The sequence below is a fragment of the Xiphophorus couchianus genome, chromosome 22, assembly GCF_001444195.1.
Source record: "Xiphophorus couchianus chromosome 22, X_couchianus-1.0, whole genome shotgun sequence".
NCBI classification, from domain to species: domain Eukaryota; kingdom Metazoa; phylum Chordata; class Actinopteri; order Cyprinodontiformes; family Poeciliidae; genus Xiphophorus; species Xiphophorus couchianus.
The window spans coordinates 93,541-111,641 of NC_040249.1; the positions used below are offsets into that span (position 1 = coordinate 93,541).

An 18,101-nucleotide genomic window follows, 5' to 3' on the forward strand; every position below is an offset into this window, starting at 1 on the left:
TTAGAACGTTGTGTTGACTTGAATTCAATAACTGCATTTTGGGCGCCCCCTAGTGGTCTGCAAAGTACTGCATGTATACAACGGTTTATTTTCCTTGACGTCAGCTCAAAGTGTGACCCAACCAGCTACTAGCTTACCATCCATCCATTTTCTGTACACCCTTGTCCGAAGTTGGGTCGGGAGAGGTGCTGGTGCTTATCTCCAGCGAACGGTTTGGGTGAGAGGTGGGGTACACCCTGTACAGGTCACCAGTCTGTCACATAGCTTACCAGTGATTGTGTTTAAAAATAATAATGGATAAATGGATCAAAACCGGGTCACTGAAAAGAAAAGCTGGAAATAGCAGGACTCTTTATATGATCGGAGGAATTTATGTCTGTGGGAATATTTTTCAGTTTCTCAGGGTAAGTGGCAGAACGTTTGCTTTTACAATAAGTAGCATGCCACCAGCACCAAATCAAGGTCTGCCCGGCATGAGTGCCACATGAAGAGACGGCGAGCAGCAGTGCTCCCGAGCTGAATAACTGCATCTCAAACATAAAACAAAATAAGTTTTTTACGTCAGGCTTTCTTCAGGTTGAAGGAAAATGTTTGCTTTTGTCAAAGCAATCCAAGTCTATTTTTCTTTTTATTGCACTTCTAAGTAAAAAATAGCCATACAATGTTATTAGTGCACACATCACAACTTTTTTTATTTCCATGTGTTTGACAACATCGGAAAGCTTAGAATCAGAATCTGTAAATAAGTCAAAACGCCCTGAGAAGATGTGGTTTTGTGATGGCCAGTCACATTTACCAAACAGTGCCACCACTCTCATTAGGATGAAAACAACAATAAGTGAGTTAAAACACTAATATTTTAATTTCAGGTTGTATATATTAAGTTGTGCAGGACAGTTTCAGGCTAGATGATCCGTCAGGGTTTGTTAATACGAAAGTATTGCAGAGCGGTACGATTGGGAGAAGAAAGAAATCTACAGAATGTTACTGATGCATACAGGAGCCGCTCCATAAGACAAGTGAAAAGAATAATCGTGTGTATTGTCCACGAGTCGAGAAGCCCTCACAGAGAAAGACCAGAAAATAGTAGGCAGAGAATTTTCCAGAACAATAAGCAAAGTAGTCAGCAGCAGTGGCTGCATTTGCACTCACTGCACAGGACTCCACAACTGGAGAAAAAGCACAGTGAGACTCGAGCAAATCTCCTGCAGTCTCATCGTGACACCCAGGTGTCATGATATGTGGTGATGGATGGTGAGGCAGATGCCGTAGACCCAAGTAAAGTTTGATGAAAAGAAGATTTAATGAAGATATCCAGAATAACACAGTCCAATATAATCCAGACACCGGGCAGCACGGCCGAGAGGAAGCTTGGGCTCGACACTGGTAGCACCGGGTAAACAAGGACACACTGGGCACACAGACGAGGGCCACAAGACGCCAACTGAGACAACTGCTTAGACAAACGACAAGGACCCAACGAGGAAGCAGACACACAGGTGGCATTAAATACACAAAGGGTAATCACAGAAACGAGACACACCTGGGAATGATCAAGAGGAGACTGGATAACACAGAGACTCGGAGATACAGGAAACTCAACATAAACACACAGAAAAACACGGAACATGACACCAGGAGGAGCACGGCACAACTCACAGCCAGACCGCGAGGAAATAGGAAGGGTGTCCCATCAGATCGTCAGTTCCCGAAACCACACACACACACACACACACACACTATTAGGTCTAAATTACCTAAACACAGACACAAAGAAGAGACAAGAGTCAGAATTTAGTTTTACCTGCAGGGAGAGCACAGTTGAAACCCAGTTACAGATTTCTGCCTTTGCTCTGAAGCTTCAACTGAGTCTTGCCTTGCTTTTATTGGAATTAGGAACTCCCTAGTTACATGACAGCGTGCAGCCCTGAAGGGAGGGGGAACAGATAACAGCTGCACACTCACATGAACACAACTCATTCATACAATCTTCAAAAGCATATTTCATAAGATAAGACTATAGATTTGCAGTTCCTCTGGGCAATTGGTGCCGGAATGTCTCGTTCCTGGTATCCTCCTTTTTCACTCTTCAGCAGGCTGCTTCCAGAGTTTCTGCAAACACTTCAAAACACATCATTAAAATGTAAATGCAAAGGTAAATAAAATGGATGATAATATAAAATAAAGGTAAAGCAAATAAATAATAAAATATAAAATGCTTCCAACATTTCCCCCCTGTATTATCATATATTTGTACCAATCCTCATGTTCATTCACAGTGTCATCATCATCATCATCATCATTAGCGTTAGAAAACAATTGTTAGCCTAACAGGAGTTCATTTGGGTTCTGCGGTCTTCCATGGGAAATTGCAATTTGTTTAACAAAGAACGCAAACATGGAATACAACAACATCCACATAAAGTAAGAACAGCAGCAAATACTGCAATGGAAAACAGAAACAGAGGAAATTAGAGTGCGAACATGTCCCCTCCACTCCTGAGTGGATCTTCTTTTTTCCCATTCCAGGTTGAAAGCCTCTCACTTGCCTCCATTAGGCTACCGACTGCAGCTACTATTGTGTTGGGATAAATGTGCAACTGTTTCTCCAAACAGTATACACACCTTTTCCTCTTCTTAGCCAGCAGTGTATCAAGGGCAATTCTGTTCCAGAATGCCCTCAGAGGTAACAGCAACACTTGTCATACACAGCCTTATATCCCGCCTATCTAGTTTTCTAATTCTGCACATTATAGTGGATGTAATTCATTCTGTCTACATTTTATTTATAATACACCACCAACAAATGGAAGACTCAGAAACCCTGTAGCCACCTGATTCACAACCTTATTGACATGGTTCAAAGTTAATATTTTCTTTTAATGTAGAGCATATTCAGTAATTCCTCAGATTCCTGTTCATTTATCCTGTTCATCAACATTTTACTTCTGCTTTTATCTCAGCTTTATTTTTAGCAGATCTTGTAATAGAAAACCAAAAATAAAACAAAAAGGTAAAAAAAAAACCAATATAGTTGGATAAATCACATTTGACGTCAATCAAACAGTGAATATCAGTGTGAATTAACATCCCAGTTTAAATTACCTTTATAGAACAAACTGGATCTTACTTGTTGTTTAACTAAAATATTCTATATAATTTCTTCAAAAAGAATTAGACCTGGATTAATTATAATGTTAATGTATAACTCAACAAATCCAGACATTTTCCAGATACACCACTTTTTCTTTAGGCCTTTTACTGGTAAGTTTTATTCACAGTCATTTTAAATGGGTGTAAACCAAACAAAAATCTAGATTAGCAAAATCATCATAATCCCGCATCTCGGACCCAGCTGGGTGTCATTTTGCTGTTTCTTGAACCTAATGTTTCTCTCCACTAATGCAGGACTCTGAGGGTAGCCGGCACAATGATGTTTTAAATCAATCCTATGTTGTTTTTGTTTAACAAGTTGGTTAACAAATGTACCCCATTATAATTCGTTCAGGTATTCCATATCTGGGAATGATCTCTTTGCAAAGTGCTTTGGCCACCGTCAGAGCATCTCTTAGTGAAGAACAACTCTATCCATTTAGAGTATTCATCTATTATAACCACCAATATTTTTCTTTCATTTTGATTTAGTTCTATGAAATCCATATGAATCACTTGAAAAGGATATTTAGGTTCTGGAAACTTTATTCTTCTTGGTCTTAAGTTTCCCTGTTTCACTGCGGGTTATGTTTAGCACAGATCAGAACATGTCATATAAGTTCCAGTAATCTAATCAAGTAATATAAAAGGTAAATCCATAACCCCCCTGATGATGCATTTCATGCAAATGTATCACAATTTCTACTACTTTAAATACAGAATTCAATGCTGCCCTTTTATCTATGCACAATCATTTTTCCAATTTAGGCCTTTGCTGTTGTATGTCTCTAAATATCTTTTTGTGCATAATAGTTTGTTCCTCTATATCTAACACTTTTATTTCTGCTGATGCTGCCACTTCTGCTCATTCGAATCAGCTAATCTATTTCCATTAAAGACCTCATTGGTACCTGTTGTGTGTGCTACACACTTACATACTACTAGGTTAGCTGGCAGTTGTTTTACTTATAGAAGATGTATTAGCAAAGGGGTGCTTTGTTACAGATTTACCTGTAAATATTGCCAAATTTATCAAGGTAAAACACCACTAGATGGCCACAGTTATCTCTTCTTGCTTAATTAAAAATGACCATCCTGAAATTAATCCTAGATTAAAAAGGTTCTAAACTTTAGTCTAGAAAATATTACCTTAATTTACTTTCATCAATTTGGAGGAACTAGTAACTTGGAATATCAAAATCTCACTTAAATTTGTATTTCAGAATCAACTGTCAATGTAATTTTTTAATATCAAAATATTAATAATTTGATCAGTTACTCAGTACTGAAGTACAGTTTGTTTGTTGTTTTTCTCCTTTTTTAATAATCACACACTTATTCATATCAACATGAAAAGCGACACAGACAAAACACAAAACAATTAGTCAGAATTGTAGTCAGTCAAAATTTCAGTCTGTCCTGATCATTTTTCTTTGCTTAAATTGTTTATCCAATTTTAACATTGGAAAAAGGAATTTTCCAATGTTTTGTTAACATTTTTTATGTTTTAATTTTTTTAACTCTAGCCTTCAGGGTCCTATTTTAAGTAACATCTGCACATCTGTAAAGAAATATCCTAAACTTATGTTAGGATCCAGCAACAACTGATAATGTTCTGCTGCTGAAACATGTCACCAATTTCAATAAAATGTGGATTCATTTCTTTTTAGAATTAAACTCTAAATTTAGAAGCAACAAATACTTCATGATCTACGAACACTGCTGTGTCCATAATTTTCAACACTTAGAGATATTTAATTTAATTCCAAACAAATTCCTTCAGTAAGGAAAAAAAGCCTCAAGTGTCAGCTGATCTTCAAAAGTTATAAATAGTCCAGAGACCCTTTTTTTTCTCCTTTATTTTTCCTTTTTTCTTTTCTTAGAATTGTTTTAATAATTCCCATTGATAACTTTTAAACAAGCAGAATCATTTATTTCAGCAAGATCTAAACCTTCAAGATGACTATTTTCCCAAAACATTCCATAATATATCTCTAAACCCCATCATTCGTTTATAATCTTTAATGATGATAGTTGGTGGTATTTCATAACATAATGTGTTAGCTCATTGCAGAACTTAAATGTTTACAGATTCACTTCAAGCTTTAGCTTCTTCCCAGGATTCAGAGGTAGCCAGAATAACCTCAGAGAAATTATCTAATATTGTGTGTTAAAACATCTATTAAGACATTCTTTGTTGACTTAATAATTCCTAAATGTGAACAGGTTAGTAAGCAAACAGTCTTCATTTCAATGGCGGTATGTGCATAATTCTGTGTTGTTCTTAATATACTTTATATGCCTTCTCCCTTATTATTGTATAGTTTTCATCACTTAGCTGCATGTCAGCTCACTTTATAGTTTAAATAGCACCTTTATGTTGCTTTCACTTAAATGCCACCTCTCCCACAGTCCTAAAGGGGGCAAAGGTACCCTTTTAAAGAGTGCATTCCTAAGTTTTATTGATCCCAGTGCTGGAGACGTGGAACTAACAAGCAGCTCTCTTCTCATCAAAATTGAAATTGAGGTATTAAGTTGAATAATGTTCAGGTTGGGCACCTTAACACTGCTTGTCAACCTCTCCGGATGTCTACTCAAGAGATCACAATACCAAATTATTATTTTCTCTGCAGTTGTGAAACATGTAAAAATTTCCATATTATTTCATTACTCATAAATCATTTGCTTACTTAAACAATCAACTCTGAGAAAATTGTTCTCTGAATTTAGAAACTAAAACTACATCAAAATCTTGCCTTACGCGATAATAATGACTTCTCTACTGTCAGATAGACCACAAAACAACGTTTACTTCCTCTCACCTCTTGGAGGGGGATGATCTTACGGCAGGAAAGAAAGCTGATAAGGATTTCAGGAGAAACTCCTAATTCTTCTACTGCTTCATTAGGATTTGACACTTGTATCATGAGATATGTTTTAGTTTCATCTAATTTTAATTTAAAAACCTTTTTGGGGTACCTTTTGTTGTTCCACTACTAAAATTGTAACTTGTATTCGGATATTTTGTCAGGAGGTACTTTAAATGATGGGAGAGAGAATGATTTGCATTACAGCTGCCTGTTCTTTCCTGCTGAGCTGTTGTCTGGGTTTCTATGGTTCCAGCTCTTTTGCTGGAGTCTCATTGTTCTTTTCATCTTAACATTCTTATAGAATATGTCTTAATTGCACTTTGTTGTCCGATCTTAACAAACCTGTTTTTTCTGCTTATTTTTATTTTTCGAGCCAGTTTCTGCAACCGAGGATCGGACCGCCAGGGTCCCCTCCCTCTGCTGCCACCCATCCCACACTGCACCCGACCCCTTTGGCCCCTCCCACGGGTGGTGGGCCCATGGGAGGGGGGGCCCATGTTTCCTCTTCGGGCTAAGCCCGGCCGGGCTCCATGGGTAAAAGCCCGGCCACCAGATGCTCGCCATCGTGCCCCCCCTCCAGGCCTGGCTCCAGAGTGGGGCCCCGGTGACCCGCGTCCGGGCGAGGGAACACCACGTCCAAGGTTTTCCTTCATCATTGGGGTCTTTGGGCTGCTCTTTGTCTGGTCCCTCACCTAGGACCTGTCTGCCTTGGGTGACCCTACCAGGGGCATGAAGCCCCAGACAGCATAGCTCCTAGGATCATTGGGACACTCAAACCCCTCCACCACGATAAGGTGGCAGAGGTGTTCCGGGCACGTCCCACCGGGAGGAGGCCCCGGGGAAGACCCAGGACACGCTGGAGAGACTATGTCTCTCGGCTGGCCTGGGAACGCCTCGGGATTCCCCCGGAAGAGCTAGAAGAAGTGGCCGGGGAGAGGGAAGTCTGGGCCTCCCTTCTGAAGCTGCTACCCCCGCGACCCGACCTCGGATAAGCGGAAGAAGATGGATGGATGGATGGATGGATGGATGGATGGATGGATTTTTATTTTTTATTTTTATTTGCAACATTCTCTCCTATTTCTTTTCATTTAATCTCCATGCTGTTGTGCAAACACTTCAAAACACTCAAAACACATCATTAAAATGTAAATGCAAAGGTAAATAAAATGGATAATAATATGAAATAAAGGTAAAGCAAATAAATGATAATAAAATATAAAATACTTCCAACACACACACAAAACCTCATAAAAGTGACCCTGCTGGATCATGCTCAGACTGAAAAGCCTGTAGGGTCCAAATGACTGCAGGGGGGTTAATGTTTGCTGTGGGAGATTTGGCCAACTTGGTAAAATATTAGAAGAAGATTGTTAAAAGGATCAAGGACTAGTTGGAGATGTTGGCCTAAGTATGTTGCAATTTTCCTATTACCTAAAAATAAATTTCTGTTTGTGATATGCCAAAACTCATAATTACTTCAAAATTTAACATCTTTTGTTATATTTTTCATAAATGGAGGTTGCCATTTATTCACAGATTGGTTGATGAAGCGTTTTGGTTCATTTTGTACTGGAGTCTACAGACATAACACAGGAAAGCTAACTTTTCCTGAGTAGATGTTTATCATGTTGCATTTGACTGGTGTAAGTTAGATAATGCCACACTGTGTCACTATCGTTGTGATGAAAAAAATAAAGATTGAGGCAAGTCTGGATTATTTCCCACATGAAAGAAAGGAGAGTGCAGTGCACAAGCCAGAGTGGAACACAACTTCCGAAGGACCTAATCTGGTCCTGGACATTTCTCCAGAACTCTCATTTGTACCAGCAAAACTAAGGAAGGCTCTAACAGGTGATTGTCACCTTAAGGAGCTAAAAATAAACGTTTAAGGAGCTAAAAATAAATAAAATAGCATCTCAAACAGGGTCCAGCCAGAGCTGGACCCTGTTTGAGATGCTAACAGGAGCTATACTGCCTGCAATACTGACATCACCGATCCAACCGGACCCATGTCTTTAATTTAATTCCAATAAAAATGTGTTTCCCCTGTCTGATACTGTTTTATTCTTACAAACACCTTTGTATTTAAAATATTTTTAGCAGATAGAATATTCTAGTAAAAGGATTAGTGCATACATCTACAGCTTTTCATTTTAAACGAGTATAATATTCAGATGAAGGAAGTGATCTTCTTGTGGTTTCATCATGGATATAAATTGTTCCAGTGCTAAGCTAAGCATAACTCCTAAGCTTCCACTTCAGTCCCGTCACTCAAATAATGTTATCCAAAATATTTAACATTAACACAACCTGCTATAGTTCTCTGTTTGTAAACATGATGGTAGCAGTTTTGGATGCGTAGCACTGACAGACTTAGCTATCTATCCGTGCTACGGTAGGAAAATCTGACGAAGTAGCACTGATAGAACAATGGCACTGTGAAGCCAGTACCAACACCGAACGAAGTTCTTATCCTAAACCGCTGTTGCCTAACTGGACACAGAGCTACAGAAGTACTTACCGGATCACACAGTCCGATCAGAGGTAGGTGTCATTCATTGTTTCATTAACAAAGCTGAAGTTAGCAGCAAAACACCAGCTGCTACTGCCAACTCTGTCTTCTTCCTCCATTTGGTCCTCCTCCTCATCATCACCTCTTCTGATTTCTACTATTTGAAAAGGCTTAATAACGTTACTCATCATTGTTTTGGCTGGAGGAGCCAGGCAGTTGGACCATTACACATCATTTACTCAGAATGCATTGCAGTGTAATCGACATGGTGACGTTCCTGTGAAAATATTTTATTAAAATTTATAAAAACTAAATAACCTACAGCATTATTACTGTATTGCTTTTACATCTAAGATAAATATTTCCCAAATAAGGCCTATTTTTATAACTAGTCGTAGTTCCCTTTAAAAAACAAAAGTGACAAAAATGAGGTCTGCAGATGGAAACATTGTGCTGTGGATTGTCCTCCAGTATTAGTTACTCTGAACTCCCAGGCTGAATGTCATGTATTGTAGGTTTAGGTGGTGAGGTAGACGCGGTGGACCCAAGTTATGATGAATAATTGTAGTTTTAATGATGAGCAACAAAGACACAATGAAATCCAGGCAGCACAGGTGAGCATAAGGCAAGGAACACAAATGCTGGTAGCACTGGTAGATAACACAACGCAAGACAACAAGACAGTTGAGACAAAAATCCGACAAGGAACAGGGAACACAGGTGGGATTAAATACACAAGAGGTAATCAGGGAACACGGGACACAGCTGGGAGCAATCAGGGGAAGACAAGACAACACAGGAACTAAAAGGACACACAGAAAACCAAATCCTCACACTGAGCTGCCAGATGAAATGCAGTGAATCAGATTGCATCAGCAGCTTTCTGCACCAGGAGATCTGGGTTTTCTCTGGGGACTCCAGCTTCCCCCACAGCCCTAAAACCTGCATACTAATGTAATCACTAACTACAAATGTCCCTAAGGAATGGCTGTGTCCCTGGTTGATTGTGTTTCTGTTTCTTTGTGATTGATTACTGACCTGTTCAGGCTGAGAAAGCTACGCCTCAGCCAATAAACACTGGAAACGCCCTGCAATAAGCCCTGCACATCCATCCATCCATCCATCCATCCATTTTCTGTTCACCCTTGTCCCTAATGGGGTCGGGAGGGTTGCTGGTGCCCATCTCCAGCTACGTTCCGGGCGAGAGGCGGGGTACACCCTGGACAGGTCGCCAGTCTGTCGCAGGGCAACACAGAGACATACAGGACAAACAACCATGCACACACACACTCACACCTAGGGAGAATTTAGAGAAACCAATTGACCTGACAGTCATGTTTTTGGACTGTGGGAGGAAGCCGGAGTACCCGGAGAGAACCCACGCATGCACAGGGAGAACATGCAAACTCCATGCAGAAAGACCCCGGCCGGGAATCGAACCCAGGACCTTCTTGCTGCAAGGCAACAGTGCTACCAACTGCGCCACTGTGCAGCCCAGCCCTGCACATATTAAGCAAATATAAGAAGTAGCTTGAGGGAATCTCCAAGAGTTTTAGATTTAAATTCACGTTTTGCCTAATATCAACGTCTTTGACGGAAAGATTTTATTTTCAGCAAAATATCTTGTTTCATTGTGTTCCATCAATGCAGTTAAAAGCTGTAGTCAAGTTTTTATTTATTTGCTTATTTGAGCAGCAACAAGTGGAGGAAATTAAGAAGGAGTCTTCAGTTCTAAAAAAACATAAAAGATAACTCAGAACGAAAACAAAATTGAAAATAAAACAGAACTCCAATCAAAACTAAAGATGATATTTATTAGGAACAAAACAAATGAAGAATCAAGGCCAAATTTCGCACAAAAATAACTACGGAAAGTTTTACCACTAATATCCTACAGTTTGTATTTGATGCTTCACCAGCTTGGTAAACTAAATAGCTAAAATTGAAGAATTGGATTACCATGAAAATGGTGTAGTCCATGTGGATTCCTGTTTCAGACTCCAGCAGCTGTGGCTTGTGGCTGCGTACAGCAGTGCTACTTGATTAGAAACAATGGTTGATTAAAACCAGACACCTGCATAAAACAGTTTAACACGAAACATGACAATAGTCTCATTTGTACCAGCAAAACTATATGGTGAATACGTTTAGACTGAACTTAAAGTTGTTCTTGAGGTCATGTGTCATAATCTGTCTTGAATTTCTGATATTAACAAAGTTAATGTTTCACTTCTGCTGACAAAATGCATCTAATGTTGTTTTTGTACACGTGGGAGAAATCTGGTACCCAGGTGTTGAAAAAAGGCATTGAAATCACCACAAAAAGCTTTGAACAATTGAAACAAATCCATTTACAGTGTTTCTGTAGAAAAATCTAACTTCATAAAACGACATAGTTATATGTCGTGGTTGTGTAGAACCGTTCTTGTGGAGTTTTTGTTCCTTTCATGTTAATGTGTCACGGTCCAGCTCAGATGCTGCCTGGATTTAAGGCTCTTTGACATCTGGAGATCATTTCCAGGTGGAGAACTCTGATGTGATGTCAGGACTGACAGCAGGCAAACTGTAAACCCATGTATGTGCTGATGCTTAACCCTCAACAGACTCTCAAGCTCTGCTATGATGTTTATTGCTTTTCTCTTAAACTCAGTCTTAATATTGAACAGCAGCAGATAATGTCTTCTGAAGGGGAGAAAACAATCCCCGTTGTCTCTCGTTAAGCCGACGACGTGAAGTCAAAAACTGTGTGCAAGGTGTAAGAACTGACAGAAAAAAACTCAGCAGGACTGAACCTGAAAAGAAAGAGCTGTCTGTTCTGAGCGTGACACCTTCATACTGTGAGTTTGACAGAACCAGGCGAGATTTCTATCAGGACCCAGCGGATAGAAACCTCTATCCTTTAAACATGCGGCTGTTCACATGTCTCCTGTGATCTCACCGGCTGAACGCAAAGCCTCTCTGCAACCCTGGGGCTCAGAGACCCCAACACACACACACACCAATGTTGTGCTGTAAAATGTAATGATCATGTGAAACATAAAACATGGAGGAGTGTTGAACCATAAGTATGTGTGCAGACTAAACATTGAACTGTGTTGCTATTTCTACTGATTAGAGGTAATTTATAATGAGACCTTCAGACCTTCAATGCACCCACACTCACACGCCCACACACACCACAGTGGCTCACTAAACCTAACTTTATCTATATATTTTGTTTTCTGCAGCTTGAAGTGGTGAGAGTCCTGATGTTAAAAGTGAAGAAAGTTCAGATTATTTGGCTTTTCTTTTTTCAGGTTTTGGTTACAATCTAAGAAAAGCTAAGCAAGTATCGTAAGTCAGTCATATTGTAAGGTAGGATTTCCTTTATGAGCTATTTTTATCCCAGCATTAAAATCATGTAAACCCACTGAAGACACCATTAATGCTGCACCATTCAGATTGTCTCAAAATAATTTTATTATTATTATTTTTTTTTTCAAGATGGCGCCGGCACAGCTGGCTGCTTGCAGACGCAGCTCCCGTCGTGTGTGTTAATCTGTGTATATTGCTGTAACCGATTAAGGATCCGTGCTTAAAGAACCCATGGATCGTCGGTTGGGCTTTCCGCGGTGGCTGGATGTGGTTCTGTCGCTGTTCTCCGCGCTCTTCTGCTGCTTTTTCTGCTCTTTGTTGCGGAGAGCCTCGCCGAACGGAGTGGCGGTATTGTTTGCTCGCGGCTGATTGCGCTGTGTGGGCCTCTGCTGCTGCCCGGGGGCAGGCCTGTGGTCCCAGAGGGGTTGCGGAGGGGACGACGGGGCTGCAGGTCTTGAGTTAAACGGAGGGAGAAGAGGAGACGGCACAAACCAGCGTGTAGGACCCAGAAGGAGTACATGGAGTGCAGTATCTTCTGCTTCATGGAAACCTGGCTGCACTCGCTTATTCCGGACTGCAGCGTGGAGGTCGCTGGATTTTCCTTTCCAAGAGTCAGAAGAAGAGGGGCGGCGGGATTGCACTTTATGTGAGTGAGAGGTGGTGTAATCCCGGTCATGTTAACGTGAAGGAACAGATTGTAGCCCGGACATTGAACTTCTGGCTGTGGGAATGCGGCCGTATTATTTGCCGAGGGAGTTTACGTCCGCCATTTTGATCACTGTTTACATTCCCCCATCGGCTGATGCAGCGGTGGCCTGTGACGTCATCAGCTCTACCGCAGCCAAACTCCAGACTCAACACCCGGACGTTGTTATTGTGTCTTGTCTCTTGTCTTGTCTCTATGCTGTAACTGCGAAGTAATTTCCCTGCTGGGATGAATAAAGTACTTCTATTCTGTTCTATTCTAAATTTCTTTTCTGACTGTCTTTACAGTTAAATATTGTTTTTATTAGTGTCTCATGTATATTTAGATTTTTATTTTTATTTTTAATCTGCACCAGTAACACTTGCACATACAATACATGTATGTATTCATAGTCACACTTATAGTTTTTCAGTACTTTATCTGTGTACAGTACTCTGGTAAGCAAGCAACATTTCATTGCCAAATTGACTGTTGTGTCTTTGTGGAATGACAATAAAGTAAGTCCAAGACCAGTTTTAAGTTGCACAAAATTCGAGACCAAACGTCAGCTTTAATTAACATTTGCAAATGGAGAAAACATACAAAGCTCACATCTCAGTGAGAATCGGATGAGTTCTGACTTGGGGCTGAACGTCCTCTCATTTACATAGGATACATTACTTAGTCACACCCCCTGGCTCAAGTGTCGGGTAAAAATCTATACGTTACTTATCTGTAAGTTTCAGTTGAGCAGGGTTTCATACGCATTCACAGCTCAACTTTAGGCGTTACTCCAAAAAGGCCTCTCTGCTGATGGCTAAACAGATACTAGTAACTGAACTTCTACAAACTAGGCTTATCACCTTAGCCATGTCCCACATTTCTAACTGCTGAACACCATGTTCTTCACTTATTTGAGGAGGGTCAGAAGAGCATATGTCCTGTTGAGCTGCAACTGAGTGCAAACCTTTAATAGAAACATAAAGTGTACATTCAAATTTATTTAAACTTTGTTACTAAATTTTTCCTTCACACGAGTAACTATTGACCTCACTGTTGTATTTTTTTAAATTACTGATGCAGAACCATACATGAAAATAATGGATGTAGCTGACCTTTAACCTCACTGTTGAAGTTCAGTTGTATTTTTGCGGTTGCTGTATTTTTTCAGCGGCTCATGTTGTCACAGCTGGAACTCGTCCTGAATTTTCACTGGAAACATGGGAGGTGAGAGTGATTGGACATGTGGAAGAATTTGTTTCCTGTGTACTTGTCATGTTTGTCTACAGCGGTGTTTTTCAACCTTTTTTGAGCCGAAGTACATTGTTTCATTGAAAAAATCACGAGGCACACAACCGACCAAAAGTGTAAACAAATGATACTCTATAGCCACCTATATTGAATATATAGTCATTCTTATCAAAGTGTCTTGAATAGGAATCAAATAAACACAAAACTGTATTTTTTTTTATCATATTTTATATTTCTTATTTCAAATTGCATTCACATGTCCACTTCAGAAGCACATCTGAACAATGGCACAACAATGTGGTCTTAAATTTAAAGAGGTTGTAGAAAACTTCAGTGTTTTCTACAAAATGCTTGTGGACAGAATTGTGGACTAATTCTGTCCACAAGCATTCTGTTAGCCAGAATACAGAAAATAATTCTTATTCTGAGAGAAGCAATAATATTTGGGAAAGATTTCACTGTTACAATATGAAGAGTTGCATGTACAAAATGTCAATATCTGTATATCTGTATATTTTACTCACTTAGTGTGAAACCTGTGCATGTTTGGATTAACACAGAGCTGATTTCCTGGCAGGAATTGAAGAAAGACACACACAAAGCTCTTCCTCAAAAGTTCTCAGTCTCTCTCTGTTTTTGTTTTTATAGTAGCCAGGCTTGAGAAGCTCACTTCACAGAGATATGTTGTGGAAAATGGGAGCAATGTCAAAATAGCTTTGTTTGCCAGAACAGGAAACTCCTTGGCAGCAGTCAACCAAAAACTGTCCAAAGGTAGATCAGCAAAGCCCAACCACGATTTTGTCTCAGTTCAGTTAGTTCTTCCTGCTCCTGTAAAGTCATGTTCTTTCCAACAACTGCTGTGCTGTATGGGTCCCTAACCCAGTCAAGGCATTCAATGAAAGCTGATGAGAAATAAAAAGACATCTTCTCCTCAAGAGTTTTCAAATGTGTATCTATTATTTCACACAGTGCAGCAGTGTGAACATTTCACCATTTCTTGGTTAGTGGGAACATTTCAAGGTTGCCACTTTCCACATGTTGTTGCCAGAGGTGCACCTTGAGCGGAATCCTTTTATTTTATCCGTACTTGTGAGCAGGTTTTCATTTCGGCCTTGCAGTCGTGTGTTCAGTTCATTCAGATGATGAAAAATATCCGCCAAGTATGCCAGCCTTGCACACCACTCATCACTTGCAAGCAGCTTTGCGTAATCGGACCGCTCATTTGTCAGATTCATTCCGAGTTCCTCCCACAGCTCATACACACGGGACAGTACCTTGTCGCGTGATAACTATCGGACCTCCTTATGAAACAGCAAGGTCTTATGCTCTGCTCCCATTTCCTCACACAAAGATGCAAATATGTAGGTACGACCTTGACCTTGACTTTGTGAAGGCATGACCTAGGTCGTAATTAATTACAAAGTTTACCATCTACACAACATCATTCAACAAAGGCGCTACGTCTGCTGGTAAAGTCTTGGCCATGAGGGCCTCACAGTGTAAGAAACAGTGCGTAATAATTACATCTGGGTTTCTTTCCTTCACTCTGCTTACAAAGCCTTTGGTGCACCCGACCATGGCTGCAGCTCCATCAGTGCAGACACTCGTGCACTTTTCCCACTTAAGTCCTCCTTGTTCAAGATATTTTGATGTGACCCGAAAAATGTCCTCTCCTGTTGTCCTTTCTGGCAATACCTTGCAACATAGGAAGTTTTCTCTGATTGCGTCTCCATCCACAAAACGCACATTGGCCAAGAGTTGAGCATGTCCACTAATATCAGTACACTCGTCAAGTTGCAACACAAATTTCTCACTGATACGGATCTTTTCCAAAACCACACTTTCGATGTCTGCAGACATGTCATCAATATGTCTGGAAATTGTGTTATCTGAGACAGGGACTTTTGCTATTTCTTAAACCGCTTCAGGTCCAAGCATCTCATTTACAATGGCTTTACAAGTGGGTAATATTCATGTCTCTGCCACAGTGTGGGACCTTTTTAATTTAGCTACAAGTTCAGCTACATGGTAGCTAGCTTTAAAGGCTCTCTCATTTACCTTTGTGGTTTTTCTCATAAAAGTTGCCTGTTTCTCCATGTGTTTATGCTGGAGAACAAAATAGTCTGCTTTCTTGTTTTGAAGCAAAAGGTGTTTTGTTTGGAGATAGTGTTTTAGCTTGCTTGGTACCATAGAACTGTTGGATAGCTTTTCACCGCATACCAAGCACAACGGATTCGGTGTCGTTGCATTCCCGGTAAAAGTAAATCCAAATGAAATGTAACTCTCACTGTACTGTCTTAAGCTCACGGTTTTTGCCTTCTGTTGATATCCACTCATACTAGGGCCTTCATCTGGGTCCTAATTTTGTCCAGGGACCAGATCGGAGTTAGAATTTTTTCTTTTCAAAAACTTTGAAACTTGGTTGTTGTGTGTCTTGTCTCTATGCTGCTGTAACTGCGAAATAATTTCCCTGCTGGGATGAATAAAGTAATTCTATTCTATTCTATTTTCCATCACTGTCATGACAGTCTTGCTAGATACAGTGCTCTCACCGCTACCTGTCACATTCATGCATCACTAATTCTCTTGTTTTAACGTACAATGCTATGTACCTATTGCCATCTAGTGATAAGGAAATTACATGATTACGCCGCTAGTCACTACTACAGCACAGATACTTGAAAATGGCATATTATTTGCAGATAATTCATTTTCAAAAAATCTTTTTAGACCAATTAGGTAAAACTGGATAATTTCCATGGCACACCTGACTATCACTCACAGCACACTAGTGTGTCGTGGCACAGTGGTTGAAAAACACTTGTCTACAGAACACTGAGAGGAGTATAAGAGCACATCCGCTCATCTTTTCTTTCTTCCTTTCTTTCTTTGCATCCACCCTTTCTGTCCTCTACCATCTAAACTCAGTTTATTAAAGGGACAGTTTTTGACGGATTGTTTTAGGAAGTTATTAGTAGTAATATTTCTCTCACCTTTTGTGGACAGTAGTGCTATTTTAGTAAGTTTGTAGAAAAGTATAGTGGGAGAAAACTAATTAACAGATCCTCCCTTTTCATACACTTCCCTGTTTACTATGCCAAACATCATCTATGTTGCAACTCTAAGCTTACCTTGGTGGCAGTGTTAGCTTACGTTGACAGCCCAGCTAATTTTTTATTTAGCATTTTGCTAGCTGAAAACATCTAGCATACTTATACTATTTACTAAATAAATTTTTCTGGATACGTTTTTAAGCGCTATCTGTGTTAAAGTTAAGAATTCATCAAGTAGAGTAGTTTATTTTTGTGCTCTTATTTTGAAGGGAAGACAGTTTACCCAGCAGTTCCATGTCCTCTCCTGTTCTCTTTTTTTCACAGAAGAAACATTGAAGAAAATAACAGACAGCATATAAAAATATATAAACAGAATATTTAATATTTATAATATACTTACCCAGATAGCACACAATGGTAATTCAACGTTGAATTATAGTCAGAATGATTGATTTTTGGTTGCGGTCGACAATTGACGGTGGATCAACCATCAGTCATCCAGATCTAGCCAAGTAACCAATGTTGAAAAAATACCATTGAATCAATATTGTTTTTTTGTGGTTGAAATCTAATGAATGAAATGCCGATATCTGATCAACGTCTGATCAATGTGGAATCAATGTATGATGTTTGCCGCAACCTTCCCCTCTTTTCCCACCCAGAGCTCTCTTCTGAGCTCTGGGTGAGAGCATTTTATTTTATTGAGCTGGAGTTTATCACGTTTAAAATTAAGCACTGTTGAGGATAGTGGGTTGTGATTCCTTTCTATACATTTTCTTACTTGTCCATAAAAATTATTACTGACTGTGCATGATGTGTTGACACAAAAACATCTACAACTTACTACTGGAGTGAAGCGGTACACCCCCACTATTTATATGAGTGGGAGGTCCTAAACACAGCCACTTCACCGTTGGCTTGTTTGTAAAAGATATTAATTCAGTGTTGAATTATGATCACAAAGTTTGAATTTATGGTTAAGGTTGACAACCGATGGTGGATAAACCATCAAACAATCATCCAATTCTACCCCATTTATTAACGTTGAAAAGATGTGATTGAATCAATGTTGTTTTGTGATCGAATTCTAATGGTTGAAATGCCAAGGTCTCATCAAATGTTTTTCAACACTGGTCCTCAAGGCACATTGCCCTGCAGGTTTTTCCCTAATTCAGCACACCTGATTTCAATTGATGGCTGATTAACGGGGTTTTGCTGAATTG

General features: G+C 39.7%; 1 long non-coding RNA gene across 1 annotated transcript; it reads right to left on the reverse strand.

Annotated features, from left to right (window-relative positions):
- Positions 1 to 1,689: 1,689 nt before the first annotated feature.
- On the reverse strand, positions 1,690 to 17,423 carry LOC114137497 (uncharacterized). The gene is made up of 3 exons (XR_003594002.1): positions 17,413 to 17,423; positions 8,329 to 8,336; positions 1,690 to 1,871 (listed from the first exon to the last, which is right to left on the reverse strand). It is a non-coding gene; the product is annotated as an uncharacterized LOC114137497 (long non-coding RNA).
- Between the last annotated feature and the right edge of the window lie 678 nt (positions 17,424 to 18,101).